The sequence below is a fragment of the Odocoileus virginianus genome, chromosome 21, assembly GCF_023699985.2.
Source record: "Odocoileus virginianus isolate 20LAN1187 ecotype Illinois chromosome 21, Ovbor_1.2, whole genome shotgun sequence".
NCBI lineage: Eukaryota > Metazoa > Chordata > Mammalia > Artiodactyla > Cervidae > Odocoileus > Odocoileus virginianus.
In genome coordinates, this window is record NC_069694.1 from 20981196 (window position 1) to 21000601 (window position 19406).

The 19406-nt window shown below is 40.8% G+C and overlaps 1 protein-coding gene across 6 annotated transcripts in view; it reads left to right on the top strand.

The window, feature by feature from the left end:
- The window catches only part of PPARGC1A (PPARG coactivator 1 alpha), a 694460-nt gene that overhangs the window by 299381 nt on the left and 375673 nt on the right, over positions 1-19406 (top strand). Inside the window, exon 1 of one of the 6 annotated variants that reach the window (XM_020913297.2) lies at positions 14843-14943. The exons of 4 other annotated variants lie outside the window; for them this stretch is intronic. The gene's annotated coding sequence lies outside the window, so the exon portion shown is untranslated. Of the gene's footprint in view, positions 1-14842; positions 14944-19406 lie in introns of those variants that run through there. One more of the 6 variants, XM_020913303.2, reaches the window with a different exon arrangement.

Genomic DNA, 19406 nt, shown 5'->3' on the forward strand with positions numbered 1-19406 from the left:
AGGGAGTGGTCCTTCAACAGCCCAATCATTATATGGTCCCACTGATTTACAAGCTAACTTGCTGCCTTTGATATGGGCTCAGATCTTTTCAGAAAACCAGACCTCAGACTCTGACTGCCAACGCTTGCCTTGTAAGAAGTTTTACATAAATCATGGAATCAGAGCACAGTGCATGCTCTCACATTTAGGCAAATGTAAAAGAGAAGGGAGGAAGGGAACTAACATAAATTGAAAACCTGCTATGTGACTTATTTGTGGGTTTGTATTTTATGTACAGAAATGTTATCTAAAAATTAATAATTATCATATCAGAATGATGATAAGAATTGGCTTGAGAGTTGGATAGATCTGGATTAAATTCTAGGCTGTAGCACTTAGAAGCTGTATGATTTTAGAAAAGTTACTTAATCTCCATGTTCCTTTGTTAGTTATAAGATAGGTCTAATGTTACCTATTCTATAGGATTCTTGTGAAGATTGATAAGATAACACTTGGAAGTGCTTGCCCAAAGCTAGCATTCAAAGAATGAAACTTATAATAAATCACTATACTTTATTGAGTCTAAGATGCCATCTATTAAGTACCATCATTTTATATACCACTAAGAAAAGGTGCTGTCAATTTAACTATCATGCACTATCAATTGTAAGATACATTCTGATATCAGAGATGGGCAAATGTGCATTTTAGAATGGATGAAATATGTGTATGTTATAAGTTATGTAACCCACTAATAATGACAATACATTAACAAATTACTGAAGCATTTAAGGCAAATCATGGGCTATTGTTTGTCAAGTGCTTTAAGAATTGAATGCCAGCACCTTTCTTTATAGCTTCTCTCAATTATTCATGACCCTCAAATCAAAAAGATTTTTCTTACATCAAGTCAAGCTGTCCCACAATAATTTCAGCCAGATTTCACTTGTTTATCTCACTCTGCAGACAATAAACAAGTGGCCAGTGTCCTCAGCATACTCATTCATCTGCTTGTTAACTCGCAACTTAAATGCCTTTCTTTCAGGCTAATTGCAATATAATTATCTCGGCCTGCAAAACATCTCACCAATGTAATGTGGATGAGTTCGGGAATTAAGAGATTTAAAAAGTTTGCTATTCATTCATTCATCCAATACATATTTATGGAAAGCATAATATGTGCTTGGTCTTTTTTTAAATATTGGAAATAGGATTCTGAGCTAGACAAGGTGCCTACTCTCATGGAATTTGGGGGATGACGGTAATACATGAGTAACAAAGAAATAATATTTCAGACAGTGATGAAGTTTGTGACAAAAATAAAGCTGGATAATGTCATAGAAAGTGACTGATGCTGAGGCTATTGTAGGCAGAATGGCAGGGAAATTTCTTCGGAGATGTTACTATTGAATAGATACCTGAGTGATGCTGGCATGGGAAGGGGAGGGGCAGAAGAGAATATTCTGCTCAGAGGCAGCTATTGCAAAGATTTCCTAAGGTAGAAATAGGCTTGGACTGTTTACAGAACAGAAGAAAGTGGAGCGTGTACATGTATGAGGATCAGGGGCGGGAAAGTGGGGAGGTAGACAGGGGCTAACACATGGTGGCCTTTGACAAGGTCAGGGTAAAGAGACAGGAGTTTATTCTAAATTTAAGAGGAGACCACTGGAGAAAAGGCCGGTCATTAAACTGGGAAGTGATGAGATCTAATTTGCTTTATATTTTCTTCTGAATTCTGTGGCTGCAGAGTAGATAAAAGACTGTTGGGTGGAGTATAGGAGCAAAAATTGAAATAAGAAGACACCATAGAGATCTAGACCAAATCTAAGATAGTAGGGATGAAAATGGAGAGATGTGGTCAGATTAGGGCAGATTTGGGAGATGGAGGTCTTGGGCTGTGGATCTGCGAAGATGTAGGGAAGAGAAAAATTAAGACGGACTCCTGGGCTTTGAAATTGAGCCACAGAATGGATGGTCATGCCACTTACTGAGGAGGGAAGGAGCCTGGGGGAGTGCATTCAGGGAGACATCTAAGCTCAGGTTACCACTGAGAGGTATATCAATCATCCAAGTGGAGGGGACAGAAGGCAGGGGTGTGAGCCAGTTCAAAGCAACAGTCACTGTTAAAGGTACACATTTAGGATGTTATTTAAAGCTCAGGTGAGAGTTTCTAAGAGAAAAAGGAAATAGAGTTTAGAAGATGCCTAGAGGAAGAGGCAAGGGAACCCATGGAGGGGTGTGCTGCTAGAAGATGGTGAGCTTTGCAGATCAATTAAGAGGAGAAGAACAAAGAATAAAAGACACCGAAGGCTGGATCATAACTGCAGTGATGGGCCCATTTTGGGCTAGGAGTCTGGTAGGAGAATTTTCCTGGGAACAATATTGATGATGATCAAAGAAGTGGCTAACTTTCATTCTACAGAAACTGAAACATTTTATAGAAAGGTTAGGTATCTTGGCCAAGGTAACAGCTAGGAAGTGACAGAGCTGGGATTTTAACTTGAAGATCTTGGCTTCAGCATCTGATTCTTCACCACCATACTATACTGCCTCTATGTGGGATCCTTGAAAGAGTTTAATATAAATGAAAACAAAGAGACTATTTTGTTTTGTTTTTTTATTTTATTTTATTTTATTTTTTTATTAGTTGGAGGCTAATTACTTTACAATATTGTAGTGGTTTTTGTCATACATTGACAAGAATCAGCCATGGTTTTACATGTATTCCCCATCCCGATCCCCACTCCCACCTCCCTCTCTGCCCGATCCCTCTGGGTCTTCCCAGTACACCAGGTCTGAGCACTTGCAAAGAGACTGTTTTGTATCAAAGGAGCAGCACATGGGTGCAGTGGGATTGGCTTTGTGAAAAGATATTGTGGTCAACTTCACCATTTGGGTGACTGTGCCATTTTGAAAGAGCCTAGAAACAGTCATAACGAAAATAAATGTTGTTTGGAATAGAGAGAGTAAGCAGAGTCTATTTTCTTTCTTTTCTTCTCAGGTAGTTCTGAGCAATAAAGGCTACCAACTACTATTCATATCTGATTAAACAAAAGTTAAAAAAAAATAAAAGCAGAGAAAAGACCTCAAGAGCGAGTGGCATGCTTAATCTTTGGTATTTAGAATGATGAAGAGAAGCAATATGTGAAATCTACTTAAAATATGATTTCATGTTCTAATATACATTTTGAATTTATGGGGAACTGACTTCTGCCATTTATTCAGAGAGAAAAAAAATGCATATGTTATGCAGCTGAACTTATCACACCATAATGGGACACCTAGCATTTTTCACAAGTGATTGATCTTCCCCACCCTTTAACAGTTCTCTCCTAACTGTTACAAAAAATGGAATACATTTCAAGCTTCTCTTGAGTTGAATTGAGCAGAAAGCCAAAAAGCTACAGACACTTGCCCGCTTTAGTTAGGGGGGTGGGGGAGAAAGAGGGATGGGAGAGTGTCTCCACTTTACGAAAAACAGGAAGAAAATTTCAACTGGGAGAAACACCCTGGGGGTGGATATGTTAATTGGAATATTCCCCACTAAGGTTAAATAGAACTTAAACACTGTTTGAAGCCTATGTTATATATCCTAAAATACATACTGAACCAGGAGGTAAAGAAACTGGGTTTTATTTCCAGCTGTGTCGTTGATTTGAACAGGTTGTTTAACCTGTCTGTGGAGTTCAGTTTATCCATCTTCAAAATGAGAAAAACAGCGTTTGCCTATACCCAGCAGAACCTGAAAGCCAGGTTTCATATTCAAAGCTCAGGGTCCTGTTTAAATTTGAGTTTTAAGGAGAGTGGATCTTCTTTCCAAAAAACGTTCAGGATCCTGAGAATAGAAAGAAGGAGAAATAGCTTGAGTGTAGAGGTTTAAAAAGTCCTTATTTTACAAAGTCTCCAGTTATATAGATTCTACTACTAGCTCCTCCCTTGGAGCTCTTGCAGAACTTGTAACTTGAATCTCTCCAATGGGATCACCAGCTCAATGATGCTGTTGTTCAGGACTTTGGGCTTCCTTGGTTGCTCAGGTGGTAAACAATCTGCTTGCAATGCAGGAAACCCAGGTTCAATCACTGGATCAGGAAAATCTGGAGAAAGGAATGCCTACCCACTCCAGTATTCCTGCCTGAAGAATTCCATGGACAGAGAAGCCTGGAGGGCTACAGTCCGTGGGGTCTCAAAGAGTTGAACATGACTGAGCAACTATCACTTTTCCTTTTTTAGTGTGGAAGGTCTCAGGTCTGGGGAGCTCCAGTCAGTCAGCTCAGTCACTCAGTCGTGTCCGACACTTTGCGACCCCATGAATTGCAGCACGCCAGGCCTTCCTGTTTGTCACCAACTCCTGGAGTTTACCCAAACTCATGTCCATCGAGTCGATGATGCCATCCAGCCATCTCATCCTCTGTCGTCCCCTTCTCCTCCTGCCCCCAATCCCTCCCAGCATCAGGGTCTTTCCCAATGAGTCAACTCTTCACATGAGGTGGCCAAAGTATTGGAGTTTCAGCTTCAGCGTCCGTCCTTCCAATGAACACCCAGGACTGATCTCCTTTAGGATGGACTGGTTGGATCTCCTTGCAGTCCAAGGGACTCTCAAGAGTCTTCTCCAACACCACAGTTCAAAAGCATCAATTCTTCTGCGCTCAGCTCTCTTTATGGTCCAACTCTCACATCCATACATGATCACTGAAAAAACCATAGCCTTGACCAGATAGACCTTTGTTGGCAAAGTAATGTCTCTGCTTTTTAATATGCTATCTAGGTTGGTCATAACTTTCCTTCCAAGGAGTAAGCGTCTTTTAATTTCATGGCTGCAATCACCATCTGCAGTGATTTTGGAGCCCCCAAAAATAAAGTCAGCCAGTGTTTCCACTGTTTCCCCATCTATTTCCCATGGAGTGATGGGACCAGATGCCATGATCTTAGTTTTCTAAATGTTGAGCTTTAAGCCAACTTTTTCACTCTCCTCTTTCACTTTCATCAAGAAGCTCTTTAGTTCCTCTTCACTTTCTGCCATAAGGGTGGTGTCATCTGCATATCTGAGCTTATTGATATTTCTCCCGGCAATATTGATTCTAGCTTGTGCTTCCTCCAGCCCAGCGTTTCTCATGATGTACTCTGCATATAAGTTAAATAAGCAGGGTGACAATATACAGCCTTGATGTACTCCTTTTCCTATTTGGAACCAGTCTGTTGTTCCATGTCCCATTCTAACTGTTGCTTCCTGACCTGCATACAGGTTTCTCAAGAGGTAGGTCAGGTGGTCTGGTATTCCCATCTCTTTCAGAATTTTCCACAGTTTATTGTGATCCACACAGTCAAAGGCTTTGGCATATTCAGTAAAGCAGAAATAGATGTTTTTCTGGAACTCTCTTGCTTTTTCAATGATCCAGCAGATGTTGGCAATTTGATCTCTGGTTCCTCTACCTTTTCTAAAACTAGCTTGAACATCTGGAATTTCTCAGTTCACATATTGCTGAAGCCTGGCTTGGGGAATTTTGAGCATTACTTTACTAGCATGTGAGATGAGTGCAATTGTGCAGTAGTTTGAGCATTCTTTGGGATTGCTTTTCTTAGGGATTGGAATGAAAATTGACCTTTTCCAGTCCTGTGGCCACTGCTGAGTTTTCCAAATTTGCTGGCATATTGAGTGCAGCACTTTCACAGTATCATTGAAATAGCTCAACTGGAATTCTATCACCTATACTAGCTTTGTTCGTAGTGATGGTTTCTAAGGCCCACTTGACTTCACATTCCAGGACGTCTGGCTCTAGGTGAGTGATCACACCATCGTGATTATCTGGGTCGTAAAGATCTTTTTTGTACAGTTCTTCTGTGTATTCTTCCCACCCCTTCTTAATATCTTCTGCTTCTGTTAGGTTCATACCATTTCTGTCCTTTATCAAACCCATCTTTGCCTGAAATATTCTCTTGGTATCTCTAATTTTCTTGAAGAGATCTCTAGTCTTTCCCATTCTGTTGTTTTCCTCTATTTCTTTGCATTGATTGCTGAGGGAGGCTTTCTTATCTCTCTTTGCTAGTCTTTGGAACTCTGCATTCAAATGGGAATGTCTTTCCTTTTCTCTTTTGCTTTTTGTTTCTCTTCTTTTCACAGTATTTGTAAGGCCTCCTCAGACAGACATTTTGCTCTTTTGCATTTCTTTTCCATGGGCATGGTCTTGATTCCTGTCTCATGTACAATGAGTACAGAGTTTTGTATGCGTCAATATTATTCTTTTTTGCTTTGGGACTTAATCTTACCCTGCCTTTAACAATATTAATTTTCATATTTGTGTCTTGATTTATATTTCCTGGGTGACTGTGTATTTTGTGAGTGTAGAGATGAGAGCTTCACTCAGTTTTGAATTCCCACCTCCCAAGTGCCTGCTTATTCATTCCTTCAGTCATTTATTCAAGGTTTGAGGACTGTGTTTAGCACTATCTTGATTTTGAAGGGAAAGGGACATGCACTTCACCTAGTTTGACCTCAGTGGGAAAGTCTAATACTAGAAAATGGGGAGAAAGTTCTGTAAACAGGTTGGCTGGTCATATATTTTGAATTTTATACACGTGCCAGACCAAAATACACTTCCCATGGTATTTCCCTCATTTTCTCACATTTTTTTAAGCTCTAAAAATTTTTAATCTCTTTTCTCTTGAAATTTTTTAAGCTTTTCTGGCAATAAAACACATAAAGACTTGAGGGAAAGCCACTTGGAGTAATTTCTAAGTCTTGATCTAAGTTTGGAGGCATCTTGGCTTATCAGAATCCACCCATCAAGGGAGGGGTAGGAATGTTCCAGGACCCCAAAGTAAGAAGCAGACAATAAAAACATTTTATGACTATTAGAAGAAAATCATGGAAGCAGCCTAAATGTCCATTGACAGAGGAATGGTTAAAGAAAATGTGGTACATATACACAATGGAATATTACTCAGCTCTAAAAAAGAAGGGAATAATGACAGTTGCAGCAACATTGATGGACCTGAAGATTTTCATATGAAGTGAAGTCAGACAAAGACAAATATCGTATGATACCACTTATATGAAGAATCTGAGAAAATGATACAAATGAATTTATATAAAATATCAATAGATTCACAGATGTTACCAGAGGGGGAATAGGCGAAGAGATAAATTTGGAGTATGGGATTAACAGATGTACATTACTATATATATAAAATAGATAAGCAACAAAGGCCTACTCTATAGCACAGGGAACTATATTCAATATCTTGTAATAGCTTGTAATGGAAAAGAAACTAAAAAGGAATATATATTAATATGTATCACTGAATCACTTTGCTGTGCCCTTGAAACTAATATAACATTGTAAATGAACTGTATTCAGTCAAAGAAAAAGTCATTTGCTTAATTAATTAATTTTACAGGCATGTTTTGCTCATCTGCAGTGAGGGGGTTATGCCATGTCTGGGTCCTGGGGGAGTTTGAAGGGTGTGAAGCCCAGGTCCTGCCCTCCAGAAGTTCACAGTCTGGCCGGAGAATCAAGACAGATGCACGGATCACTGTGGCAGAATTCAGCTTATGAGCTCACAGGATGGCGGGAAACACAGCATACAGGTGGTGACACTGTATAGCTTCCTAGAGCAAATGGGTTTCAGATTGAGCCTTGAAGTTTGAAGAACATTAAAAACAACAGGGATTATCAATCTCAAGTATCTTAAAAGGAGAGGTGGCTTCTGAGTTTGAGTCTGTAGCTCCCTATCTTTGCCCCGTTGTCCTCTGTATTTCTATGAGAAATCTGATGTTTCTGGGGTATGTTGTCCTGCACTCACTTCTTCCTTCCCGCACTTTCTAGGTATGTCCCCTACTCTCCCCCACACCACTTTTGTCATTTGGAGGAGTCTGTTTTTGGTTGGCAGAGAGCATGCCTCTCTGGGGCCTGATGGCCCAGTTTTATTTCAATTTGATCTTGTTTCTAGGTTTATAGTGATAGAAACCCTACAGTCCAGCCACTGAAAATCAGAACATGCCACTTCATTCATCAACAGATTCAACTATCAGCTGCCATTAACATGGCACAGGAAATAGTGTCATTAGGTTTTCATGTGAATGAAGAACATGGAGAAATGTTTATAGAATTTTATGACATTTTTTGGAGAAAGCAGTGATTGACATGTTAATAAACAGCAGAGAAAATACTTTGGTTTGCTTTCTAGTTATCCTCATGTTTCCTATTGGAAACCCGTTGTCAACCAGTGTCTGTCTTCCATGCTCAGTATACACATGTCTGCTGATAATTGCTATTTATAGTTCATTTATAAAGAAATCCTAGGGGAACATTGGAACACCAATCTGTACCGTCTAGTTTCCTTTTTATTCAGATCAAATCTCCCTGTTGCTGAAAGGGGAGGGGCTGATGCTTGGTATAGTTTTTTTCAAAGCATAACTTTTTTTATGTGTGTGATATTATCGAAATTATTTTATTTATGAGTGCTGGAAGCCTGGCAAAAATAATTGTTGGTGTTTGGTGCAAATTCTCCTGTCCATCCACTAAACTGTTTTTGGTTGACCAGTATTCCACATGACTGTATAAACAGAGCTATTGTATAATTGTCGTCTTCAGAGAACGCTCTGTGCTCCCCTTCAGCACCTTTGCCACCTCTGAGAGCTCATTTTTGCCTCCTGTATCCAAAGTGTCTCTCAGAAATCAGAGTCAGCACTATTATTACTGTTGCTAACAATGGCTGCTGTCCACAGCAGGGAAGAACAATTAACAAATTCATGAATTGTGTTTGTTTACATGTCTGAGCACAAGGCTAATTATTTAATTAATGTCTCCTGTCTTGAACAGAAGTGTTAGTACATGGAAGTATTGCTGAGTGGCAAACAAGGTGGGATTTGAGAAATTCCAGCTTATTTGTGAGATGGAAATAGATATTTATTTGTTGAAGACCTGGAAATAGGTTAGGAGTGCTTCAGCCTCAACAGTTAAGTTTGGGAATGCATGATAAAGAGTTAATGAGCAAACTTAGCTGATGCTTCTGGCAATCTTGGAAGGTATGTCACAGAAATGACTACTAATAATGCTAATTAAGATATTTTGACAAAGGCTTCATCACATCTCGTGTTGTGGTATTGGATGAAGGTAGTTACTGATTATTCTCAGCCTCAAAGCCTCAGCTCCATCTCTGATTCTTTTGCGTGCTCCCATCACTCTTTATTTCTGTTTTTCATGTGGTGGTATCTGCATCTTGGGAAAAGCCACCCTCTGTATCCATGGGTGTTGCCTTACATTTTGGTTCATGACCACTGCATGTATTTCAGGTGCTCCATGCGTGTTTGCATGAATGAAAGGCTGATTTTCTCTGAAATCCATTGATTTTAATACCAATCAATAAACTAGTTTGCCTTAGAACTGCTTCTTTTAAAATATATAAGTACAGATAGAAAAGAGAGACAGTTAACCAGGACTTTGTGGTTAAGAAAGAGCTTCTTTTCAATCTACTTTTGTATTGTGGATGGGCATGGCTTAAAAAGAAAAAAGAAAAACGATGAAGTAGTCAGCAAGTCCCTCCGTTGAGAATGATTTTCTTCCTTCAGTTTTCTCAACAAGAGGGCCAGCTCTTGCACCCGGCCATACACTGCCCCTTTCTGTATCTTTTCTGTTTAAACAAATGAAGCAGATGCTGACTAAGACTGCAAACTCTGAGTTTGGTTGAGTGTGGTTATTCCAACTACTAGGCAATGGTTTGGTTTTGTCTGTGTCCTCGATGGGTTTCCCAGTGGCCCAGTGGTAAAAGAATGCCTGCAATGCAGGAGGTGTGGCTTCAATATCTGGGTCAGGAAAATCCCCTGGAGTAGGAAATGGCAACCCACTCCAGTATGCTTGCCTGGAGAATCTCATGGACAGAGCAGCCTGGCAGGCTACAGTCCATGGAGTTGCAAAGAGTCAGATGTGACTTAGCGACTGAGCACATGTCTAAGGCACTGAGCTAGGTGATTTTTTAGCATGGATATATAGGGATGCTACAGTGTTAAAGCTGAGGGTGTGACCTCTGAACAACGAGGCCTGTGTTCATTCATTAGCTACATGCCGTGTGGGCCATGTTACTAACCACTCTGTGCCTTTGCATTCCCATCTGTAGGATAGGGGTGGTGAGAGAACATATTCATAGGGTTATTGTGATGAATAAATCAATATAAAGAGCTTGGAACAGTGATTGACACAAAAATATGCACGTTCAATAGATATTACTTAGGTGCTGTGGACTGAATGTGTTCTTCCAAAATTCACATGTTGAAGTCCTAATATCCAATGTGACAGTATTTGGAGGTGAGATGTTTGGAAGTTGATTAGGCTTAGATGAGCCTAAGCCTAATCAATGAGAGTGGAGCTCCCATGATGGGATTAGTGTCCTTGTAAGAAGAGGAAGAAACCAGAGCCTTCTCTCTCCACCACGTAAGAACATAGCAAGAAGGCTGCCATGTGCAAGCCAGGAGGAATGTCCTCACCAAAAACTGAATCTGCCAGCACCTTGATCTTGGACCTCCCAGCCTCCAAAATTGTGAGCAAACGCCAGTCATTTAAGCCGCCCAGTCTGTGGTATTTTGTTGTAGTAGCCTGAGATGATTAAGACACTAGGCACACAGTTTCTGCCCTCAGACCACATCTAACTTGGGGGTGAAAACAAGAGGTAGTGTAGAGAAATAGGAGCTAGCTGGCAGTAGAAGTGCCTTGTTGGCAGCAAGAAGAAGCAAGAGGAACTTAGGGGGGACAGTGCTTATAGCAGAACCTTGATGAATGGTAGACTTTAAAAGGTGGAGAGCACCCCAGAATAGGAAATTGCATGTGGCGAACTGTAACAGGGGGACAGTACAGGGCATATTTGGGGCCTTCAGGAGATATGTGAAAATGAGAAGAGAAGGGTATGTGAGAATGCAGAGGAAAATTAGGTTGGGCAAATTATGGCTAGCAGTGTCATGCATAAGAGAATGGACTTCGGATTCAGACTGACTTGATATGAATGCCAGCTTTGCCTCTTTCCACTGTCTGACCTTGGTCATGTCCATGTAACTTTCTGAGTGTCAGAGGACTCATCTATAAAATGAGCATCATTTACATAGTCCTAATGCTCCAGGTATGGAGAAGGAAATGGCAACCCACTCCAGTATTCTTGCTTGGAGAATCCCAGGGACAGGGGAGCCTGGTGGACTGTCTATGGGGTCACACAGGGTCGGACACGACTAAAGCGACTTAGCAGCAGCAATGCTCCAGGTACTCAAAGGATGATTCCAATTAGCGTATCTCCCGTGTGCAGTGCTCACTGGAGTTTTTGTAATTGAAGAGTTACACTCCACCAACAATCTTTTAGAGTTAACTGGCAACAGAAAAGAAAGGACCGCTTGTTGTAAAATTTCAAAGGATTTGGGCTAATTGGGGTGGGTCAAGCCTTCTAGTTTTAATGTGAAGTGTTTAGTCTTTGTTGATAGGTTTTCTTCTGAACATCATTTAATGAAAAGCTGAAGCAAGAAGTCTCCCTCTTGCTCCCACAGGAAGAACAGAGGCTTTAAAGCCACCAAATTACTTGCTAAAGGAAGTTCGTGGAAGAATAATGCATTAATTGACATTTGTGTAGAGTGCCCTTTTATTTTCCACCCACTGGTCCTTTCTGTGTTGCAAATCCCACAGTGAGTTGGTCTCCACTGACCTTCTTACTCAATAGCGCGCAAGCACACCATCCCGGGAGCAATTTTTAACCACAAAACACAGCCCGGTGTATCTCTTCAGTCCGTGACTGAGGATGAAATAAGATTCTCTCATCTTGTTTGCACTGCTGATTTGTTAGCTCTTTATTGATTAAAGATCGCAATGCACAATTTGTTTTTCATCTTAAGTAAGGATATTCTGTATATGTCATACTGTCTATGAGTTATTGATTTACTATGATCTGTAAAAACTCTTTCGTCCCCAAAGTTGGGGACACTCCACCTTCCTGAAGGATAGTCATCCATCCTGTTCCAAATCAATGAATTTCAGCTTTTCCCATGGGGTTTGCTGTAAGTTAAGGAAAATTTAGATTTAGATTGAGATGAAAATAGTCCAGGCTAGGAAGGGCCCTCTTAATTTCTATTATTTCACATTTGGTTTGCTGTACTAGGATACACACACACACACACACACACACACACACACACACATCTGCTGAACCAAGCTTCCACATTGCTTAGGATTTTTTCCCATTTATGGAGAATGGTAGGCATGGTGGCATTTCCATTCTATTTGCAAGTGCATTTTAAGAACACCCGTGTCTATTGGACCATTGCATGCATGCTAAGTTGCTTCAGTTGTGTCCGATTCTTTGTGACCCTATGGATTGTAGCCCACCAGGCTCCTCTTTCTGTGGGATTTCCCAGGCAAGAATACTGGAATGGGTAGCCATTCCCTTTTCCAGGGGATCTTCCCAACCCAGGGGTTGAACCGGGGTCTCCTGCATGGCAGGCAGATTCTTTAACATCTGAGCCCCTAGGGGAAAACCAAAGGACCTTTAGAGGATAAGTTCTCTGAACTCCTACAAGCTACAGAGCTCTTCACATCAGGAAATGTGTGTAAATTGTAAAATATAGGAAACCCAAGCCTTTAATGGCAACAAATTGATTCCCTAAATGAACAAAGCAAGTTAGTCATACAAATAGTAACCAATAAACCTTTTTGCTTTAACCCCAGCCTGATTCTCTAGACCCAGATTCTGTCTTTTCACTGCCAACTTATTTTTTTTAATTAGAAGATTGTCATAAAAGATTCTAAATATTAAAATCTTCTTAAAACTTCTAAATCCAACAACTCATTAATACTGCTTACCTTGGTTTTTCTTTTTAGAAATATTGGCTTTAGGAGCAAATAATGAATTATGGAACTCTTTACAGGTGGCATATCTTCATTATTCTTGATTTACCATGTGAGATAGATGGCACTAATAATAACTATACTGATACAGAAACTCTTGATCAGAACTATTTTATGCTTTAATACATGCAGTTGTGAGCATTCTCTTTGTATTGTGACAGTTTTATTTTTGTCATTCATTTAAGTGTGCTTCCTCGTTTAAATATAGTGTGATAATAATTTTAATTGGCATAATGAAGGGGAAGACCATTCAGAGATGAAATGTGGGACACAGTGTGACTTGAACACAACCTTGGATGCCACTGAGCATGTTAGAGTTTTGACTGTTAAGTCAAGCACATGTGTTTACATTGCATTTAGAGCAGCATTTAGCCTTGTGTCTTTAACAGGTTTTTTCAGATCCTGTTTGTGAATGCCCTTACTTATGGAGAGGAGGAATTTTTTATGTCTTGACAAACATGTATCATGTCTATGTCTGCATGACAGAAGCGTTTCTAAGTGCATTGCTTTCTGTGTTGTGCATATACTTTTAGCTCTGATATGATGAGCAACTAATCCTTTCCCCAGCCTTGCCCTGGTTTGAACATGGGATTCGTTACAGACACAGAGGCACCAGTTCTGACCCTGAACCTACACAGGCAATCTCAGGGCTCTCAGCTTTGTTGTCACTTTGTTTAGTTCTTCACACTGTGTGCAGCAATTTATGTGGACATGTTGGTTCCTTTTTATCCTGCTAGGAGCTTCTCCTGGAGCTGTGTCTCCCTCCTCTTCATACTCCCAGAACCCGACAAACACAAAGTAGATGCTCAACACATAGGAGAATAATTTTGGTGGGTGCCACATGAAGTCACAGACCGTGCCTGAGTTTGTAATGGGTAGGAATCCTTCTACTAGGATTCAAAGAAGATTTTAAAGAGAAGGTAGGAAATAACAAATGCTGGAGAGGATGTGAAGAAAAAGGAACCCTCCTACACTGTTGGTGGGAATGCAAGTTGGTACAGCTGCTGTGGAAAATACTATGGAGGTTCCTTAAAAAACTAAAAATAGAGCTACCATATGATCCAGCAATTTCACTCCTGGACGTATATCCAGAGAAGACGAAAACCTAATTTGAAAAGATATATGCATCCTAATGTTCATAGCAGCACTATTTACAATAGCAGAGACATGGAAATAACCTAAGTATCCATCAATAGATGCATGGATAAAGAAGATGTGATGTGAATATATGTATATATGTGCTGTGTCCCTGGTTGCTCAGTTGTGTCCGACTCTTTGTGACCGCATGGACTGTAGCCCACTAGACTCCTCTGTCCGTGGGGATTCTCCAGGTAAGAATACTAGAGTGGATTGCCATGCAGGGGATCTTCCCAACCCAGGGATCAAACCCAGGTCTTCTGCATTGCAGGGAGACTCTTTACCATCTGAGCCACCAGGGAAGTCCATATGTGTGTGTGTGTGTATATATATACAGTAGAATATTACTCAGCTACAAAAAAGAAAGAAATAATAACATTAGTTTCAACATGGGTAGACCTAGAGATTATCATACTAAATGAAGTGAGTCAGAAAGAGACAAGTGCCATGTGATATCACTTATATGTAGAATCTAAGGTATGACACAAATGAACTTATTTATGAAACAGGCATATACTCAGAGACCTAGAGAAGAGAATTGTGGTTGCCAAGCGTGAGGGAGAGTGAGGTAGAGATAGATCAGGAGTTTGGAATTGGCAGATACAAACTGTGATATATAAAATGGATAAGCAACAGGTTATACATATAACTGCATCACTTTGCTATATAGTAGAAATTAACCCAACATTGTAAATCAGCTACAGCAAAATAAATTAATGAAGGGAGCAGGGCCATAAAGGAAGGGTAGGAAACAAAATGTATGGGGTTATCCCTGAGAACACAGATGAAGGAACAAGAAAGCAAATGCATCTTAGACCCAAAGCAGGTATTCCATCCAAGATCTGATTGTGAGGTCAGAATGGCCACCTGGGCTACCTGAAGTAAAAGAGTGTGTGTGTGGCTGGGTGGGGAACAAACTGACAGATACAGGAAATGAAGACTGGTAAGACCTCAGGTGAGTTGGAGGTAGGCACCTGCTAGGAGCAGAGAGCATCTTTTGTCAGGTCTACAAGGGTGAGGCCTGGCTTTGCAAGTTTCTTAACTATGGACAACACAGGGAAGTCTGATGGTCTCTCAGTCAGCGGGTTAGCTGGCTGTGACTCTGTGGCCATTTCTTTATTCAGGTGGCCAAGTTTGGGTAAGGGGGTGGCAGACCTTATAGGGTGTTTGAATGATTCAACATGATTTCTTTAGAAAGGGCTGTGGGCTGGGCTGGTAATAAAATATTGGAGAGGTTCTCTCCAATGTTTAAAGGCCGTGAAAGGCTCCTTGTGGCTAGAGGGCTGGTACAAATGCTAGGGATTGTTTGCTCTGATATAGGAAGCTAGGAAAGAGCTCCTTTCTCATGGTGCATGTTACCACTGAGTCTGTCTTGAAGCCCTGGAGCTTCTGGATAGAGTTTAAGCCCAAGAACACAGTGTTGTCATCTCTATACCAGGACTCTGCCTTCTTTTCCCTGCTCCCTTTTTTCTTACCTTCTTTGCCTTGGGTTAGAAGTTGGAGCTGATAGGATTGTAAGGGGACATGCCATTTGTGTTAAGGTAGCACAGGAAATTAAAACCCAGGACTGTCACTCCCCAAGGCAGGAGATCTGGTTCCCTGATCAAGATTTCCTGAAAGCAGAACATTCATTCGTAGTGCAGAAGGTATTTCTCGATTGATTTCTCCATGGCGGGTATTGTTCTGCAGGGGCTGTGGGGATGTAGGTGACAGATATGTTCCTGACTTCACATGAAACATATAATGTAGTAGGAGGACACAGACAATCAAAAAGAAAAATGATAAGATAATATTAGACAATAAGTGCTGTATAAAACAGCAGGGAGATGGGCCAGAGAGCTGCTGGGACTGTGCCCTCACATAAGGTGGCTGGGAGGGACTCTGATGTGAGAACACTCTCAGAAGGTACTAAGTTCTATTGGGTGAGAATGTCCACATGCCCCATTTCAGCAGGCTCCATTCTGAGCTCCTATTAAGGTCCAGTGTTGACTGTTGTATTGATTATCTATCAGGCCTCATTGAGGTTGCACACAGCTTTTCTGCTAATAATGTGAATCATCTCTGGGAAAAAAGCTAATGCTGATTGGAATTTTTAATATGTACCCCCTTTTAGCACCTAAGGGTGCTGTGCTTCCCTAGTCAGGGAGTAAATGTGCCTGTGGTCCAATAAAGGGATACATGAGGTCACGTGAGACTTCCAGCTCACATTGACAGAAGGGGAGCTCTCAGGTAGGGTTTTGAGGGTCTTTGGGGAGGTTTTGATTTTAACTTTATGGAGTCCTTTTCCGTTAGGACTTCACATTTGCAGAAGTGTGCATTCTTGGTAGCATATATATCCTTAGGAAGACCTGCATCTGAAGGCAGACAACTTGGCCAGGCCCAGATATACACTGGATAATGCTTACATGAGGAACCGATGCATTTTCTGTTTATTCTTTGTTATAGTTAAACACTGGCTTTTGTTATAGTTCTTTGACTCAACATCCATTATGCTAGTGTTTCAATAGACTAATAATCAGATAGGCCCTCTTTTGAAGCAGATTTCTTTGGTCAGTATTAGAAAATGTAACATGAAGTGTTCCATCTTATAAGTTTAGAGGACACATTAACATTTAATACTGTATTTGAGGTTTTGAGGTTAAATAAATCAGTTTAGCTCTCTTTAACTCACATTCCAAACCTTGTTTGGCCAGTGGGCTACTTTCTAGGGCAAAATACCAAGTAGCTGCGTTAAGTGTACGTATATGAATATTCGCTGGCCCTGCATCTCTCAGCATTGAAATGTAGGCTCCAAGAAAGCCCCATGTACTTGTGGAAGTTTCAAGCACATTATCACTCACTTACAGGCACTAATGACTCCGATAATGTAGTGAAGTTTAGCATAAATAGGCTCATCATTAAAGTTGATGGCAGAAGTATAAACAAGGCCCACACTATGAAATTTGCTGTTTGTTCGTTATGCATCTGAAATTATCCTCCTCTCTCTAGCTGTCTCATACTGGGTGTTTATAAACCTATGTAGAATGTAGTATTACTTTCTTTTCCTCTAAGTGAGTTGATTTTTTAACGTCTCCTCCCCTTTGCAGGAGATGGCCAAGACTGGGAAGGACAGTTTTGGGCTTTTCCAAAGTGATGTCTGCCATTCGGATCATAAGGCTTTTCAGAGGTCCACAATTTCACAGGAAAAAAACAAACGAAAAAACAAACAAAAAACAGCAGTAGATTCAGGGAAGTCTTGAAGGTGTGATCTTGGCAAGACACTTGGACTTGCTGAATCCTAGTGCAATCATCTGTTGGTAGAGGTGGTAAGAGCAGCATAATCTACTAGGGAGGATGGGGCAGGCACCCTGCTCACACAAGTGCAGAATGGAGTTGGCTGGTTGGAGCTGCTGGTATCAGCTGGTGGACTTTGGGCAACATACTTCATTTCTTCCTTCCTCTGAAAGTGGAGGTGATTATAGGGGAATGGTGAGCATTAAGTGTGGAAATACTTATAAAATGCTTGACAGATGCATGTGTATGTATATTCTAAGGAAACACTAATATATTAATATATAAATGTATTATTATGTAATACTATATTATAATTTACAATATATTATTATATATTAATATGTAAGTATATAGTGGTATAATATATAGTTTATATAAATATATGTAAGAATATATATATATATATATACACATATATATATTCCACAAACACTAGCTTTTACATAAAACAAACACACTTGGACGGGTGGGAAATTGGGATGTCATGCATGGTATTAATTATTCCTGGATGGTAAGGATCCAGAGACCAAAAAGTAAAAATACCTGAAACGTGGATGTCATGCATGGTATTAATTATTCCTGGATGGTAAGGATCCAGAGACCAAAAAGTAAAAATACCTGAAACGTGGATGTCATGCATGGTATTAATTATTCCTGGATGGTAAGGATCCAGAGACCAAAAAGTAAAAATACCTGAAACGTGTTTATTGCCCTCATAGAGCTTGAGCAGGAAACCACGCTTACCCCTGGCTGAGATACAAAATAACACTTCAGTTATTTTGCCAAATGTCAACATCAGAGGAGGGCTAACATGTATGGGAGCAGTGCATCTACTTTGTAGGGAGGCTGGCTCTGTGCTTCTAATGTTTGGATGCGGTGACTGTGAAGGTTCAAAGGAGGACTGAAAACCAGGGAGGAAGTAGAGAGACAGCAGACAGACCAGAGGGGCCACGGGAGGAAGAGAAGTGCCTGTTCCCAGGAACTCTCCTTCTGCTAGGTCTCACCTCTGCCGGGAACTCAGAATTACCTTCCTTGCACTTCTCTAAAGCAAGGAGCAGACTTCCCTTGGTCTACACCCAAGCCCGGCAGCGGCATGGGGACAGTTTTTGGATGCCTGCTAGTGTCAGCTTGCAGATCCCTACCGTCAACCCTTCATATCCGCAGCTTCTGTATCCAGGGACTCAGCTGACCCAGCATCAGATTTCCATGAATGCAGAATGCGCAGATAAGGAGGCCTGCCTGTACTACGTCATTTTTTAAATAAATGATCTGAGCAATTGGATTTTGGCATCCATGGTGTGTCTGTGTGTGTGTTTTCCTGGAACCAAAAACCCATGGATACCCAGGGATGACTGTTTATGGTAATTCCAAGACTCCAGTTCACTCTCATTTTATTTTAAAACTCACCTTTGGCAGCAATTCCCCTGGAAACTTATCCTTAAAGCGTTATAACTATCAAACAGATGTTTCCCTATATCTTAATCACAGACCTGATCTGCATATTCCTATACCAGAGGGTTTCTTGGACCACATACACCTTTCTGAAATTAACGTCATAAATTGTGTAGACTTGCACTGGTGAGGGCTTTGAATATTTGTGACTTTAATCGAAACAGTTAACATCTATCCATCCTATTTGCCACATGCTACTCATTGGGCTTCCCAGGTGGTGCTAGTAGTAGAGAACCTATCTGCCAATGCAGGAGACATCAGAGACTTGGGTTTGATCCCTGGGTTGGGAAGATCCCCTGGAGAACGGCATGGCAACTCGCTCTAGTATTCTTGCCTGGATAATCCCATGGACAGAGGAGCCTGGAGGGTTATGGACCACAGGGTCAAAAAGAGTTGGGACACGACTAAAGCAACTTAGCATGCATGCATGTTAATTACCAAGTGACTAAATTGTTTAGGCATTTTCTTGGGACACTGTATGCTAGTTTTTTGTTTTTGTTTTTTTTGGCTACACCACGCAGCTTATGGGATCTTATTTCCCCAACCAGGGAATTGAACCCGGGCCCTCGGCAGTGAGAGCAGAGTTCTAAACACTGGACCACCAGGGAATTCCCTGTGACACTGTATACTTGTAATTTTTTGTAATTTGTCTCTTTAAATACACTGCAAGCCCCTTAAGGGGAAACTCCTCCA